Source organism: Pinus tabuliformis, chromosome 8 (assembly GCF_031772625.1).
Source record: "Pinus tabuliformis cultivar Carrire ecotype Pingquan chromosome 8, CPIR1, whole genome shotgun sequence".
In the NCBI taxonomy this organism is placed as follows: domain Eukaryota; kingdom Viridiplantae; phylum Streptophyta; class Pinopsida; order Pinales; family Pinaceae; genus Pinus; species Pinus tabuliformis.
Window position 1 is genome coordinate 1,183,451,570 of NC_142294.1, and position 3,120 is coordinate 1,183,454,689.

Genomic DNA, 3,120 nt, shown 5'->3' on the forward strand with positions numbered 1-3,120 from the left:
GTGCATAGCTAGATTTGAACCAAGGATGAACCTTAGCTAATGGTGAGGAATCCGATCTAATGATGAATCGGGATCTTATGGTGTAAAATGAACTATCTTTTGTCTTGAAGTTCATGTATATTCTAGATTTGAACACTGACGCATATTTTATTCTGTAAATGATATGATCTGGGTATAACAAAAATCTGGAATAACAATAGAACTCTGAATTTATCTTTGCATATGTATACGCTGGTTGTATTTGAGAAAAGTGCGTGTACACGTCGGTTCAACAAATGGAAGTAGCGTATACCTTATAAAATATGCTTTAGCTGTTGCTGTTTGTTATTGCAGAGTTCTGGGTTATGGCTTGGGTTCTGGTTACTGTATTCTGGTGACAGCATTCTGAAAGATCAGATTGATGGGTTGTCAAAGTGATTGATTGATTCGGTTGTGTTTGAAAGGAGATTGGTTGATGCAGATATATTTTATGATTGAATAATGATGTTGATGGATCCAGTCTGAAAATTTATGAAACGTGGTCCCTGGAAGAAAAGAGAAGGTTGTAGCCTTCTGTAGGTCGGCACCTACATACTAGTAAACATATCAGCTAGTACAAGAGCTAGGGGGTTGTAGCTCCCTTCTAGTAGAAGCTGGAGAATGAGAGAAGGTTGTAGCCTTCTGCAAGTAGAAGCCTACGTACTGGTATAAGGCTGCACTAGTACAAAAATTGTAAACATAATTCTCTTATTATTAAAAGAAGACAGAGACGATTGCAGCAGGTGGTTTTCACCCACATTGGGTTTCCACCTTATATCTTGGTGTTTATGTGTGTTGCTTATGTGTGATGCTTTATTCTTCTTTTACTGCACTGTCTAATGAATTCCTGATATACTGATTAAAGTTCACTACATGATAATTTGGGTAAATCAAAAGATCTCTGCATATACGTTGGTTTCATTAAGCATAGTTGCGTATACACGTTAGTTCACTGAGTTGAAGTAGCATATACAAATCAGTTTTGAAAATTAAATTATTGATCTGATAATACTGATTCACCCCCCTCTCAGTATTATTTCCAACATGAGAGAATACTTGTCTACACTTCGCTCAACACATGAATCCTTGGAAATATCTGGTCTTTATTCATTAATCCGGCTTGCTGGTTCAGTCAATGCTCCAATGGCATTACAATCTTTTGATCAATAAGTCTATACAAATGTCTAAGAATCCACCCCAGAATACTTCAAATGAAGAAGTATTTATACAAATTCTAAACTGAAATATCTTGAAAAAATATCAAGATTGGTTTTACAAATATCTCAAATTGTTTTACATTAATAGAACTTAAATAAAGGACACTCGAAACTAATGAATCTATTTGGCACTATATTTATGGATTGAGGGTGAAAAATAAGAGAAATTTGAATTTGATAGCAACTCTTATTTGATGATGAGGCTTCCAAGTCACTAACTGCCTCCTTCCTTTGTGCATTCTGCCCTAGAAATTCTGCAAAATTAAGGTCTAGTGATACCCTTGTATATCTCAATCCGAGATAGATATATAAAAATTTAGATAGGTTTTTGTAGATTGGCCGTTCAGGAACACAAACCTCCTCCAGTTTCTCAAAATGAATCTTTTATTGGCCACAATAGTTTCTGCAAAATTATGTCTTAAACAAGAAATTTCTAGAAAATGTATCATTTCTGCTCTATTTTTTCATCTATCTTCACTTTGATTTTTCAATCTGATACACTTTCACTGATACTCTTTCATCTGATAAACTTTGACCCTGATGTGTTGTTTTCACTTGTTTACCTAGCTGCTCAATTTTTACTGTGCAGTAACTTTTTGCTGTAAATTTATCACAATAAATCAGTCATTGTCTCCCATCATTCTGCATCAGGTAATTTTACATTCATCATTCTTCTAGAATTGGGTGAAATTGACTGTTACTGGTAGTTGATGGAGGTTGCAATGGTTCTGTTATGAACTGATGAATGAGCTAGGATGTCTGTAGCGTCTGTGGAGCAATGGCAGAGGTCTGTGAGCAAATATCTGGTTGCAGGAGTTGCAACAACTTTTTTGAATTGTCAATGGTAATTGCATGAAAAGAGTGAAAAGAGGGGTAAATGGGGTTTTATAGGGAAATGGTTAATTTTTGGTAGGTTTATTGATTGATGAACAGTGATGGTTTTTGGTTGAAAGGGGGAAGTGGTTTGGGAGGTACATCGCACCGCTTTTATGATGCCGGCGGTATTCGCGAGGGGTCGCCCGATTCTACTTATCATGTGACACGTAGCGTTTGGGGTCAGGGGGAGAACCATTTTATCGGGCAGTTAAAGGGCGGACATCGGGCACGGCCGATATGATTACGGGTCGTTGGATGTGGGGGGGGGACGATCAATGGTGATCGGGAGGTGAAGCTGCGCGGGGGTAAATGATGGGAATTAATGGGGGGCCCGGGGATTTAATTGCGGTGGTTTCGAGATTAGTTTAAGGACTAATCCAAGGTTAGGGGATCGGGCTAGTCTGTAATGAGGGATTAGGGACTGAGGGTGGGGTTTTAATGTATTTTGTGGGATATGGGGTAGTAATATAGTTTATAAATAAACTAAGGGGTGGGGTTAATTTATATAAGGGAGTTAAATATATACGGGAAAATGGGTTTTTTGGGATTTTTATATATTTAATTAAAAAGTTAATATGGGGTGAGATGAGCAGAAGGGGTGTTTGTACTTAGGTATGTGAAATCTTATGCGCATTCCATACACTTAGTACTTAGGATAAATGTATTTGGTGGGTTTTTCACATAAAACATGTTTATAAAGGGGTTTTCCTAGGCAAGAGAGCTTAACCTTAGGAAAAGGGGTTTTGTGAGGGGGATGAATGATTTATAAGGGAATTTAACACCTTTCCTCCTTAAGTCATCAAGCCGAGGGTCCGGTCCCACCAGAAGTCAGAGAAATGCTCTAAGCCTCTTTGACTTAAAGAACTATAGGTATTAATATTTTTATTGTGAAAGGGAAGTTAGTAAGTGTCATAGGGGTTAAAATGAATGAGGGGGTGTTAAGTAAATCATATTGTAAACCATTGTTTTTGCTTTGTCCTCTACTTATGCACTTTTAAAAATTTCATTT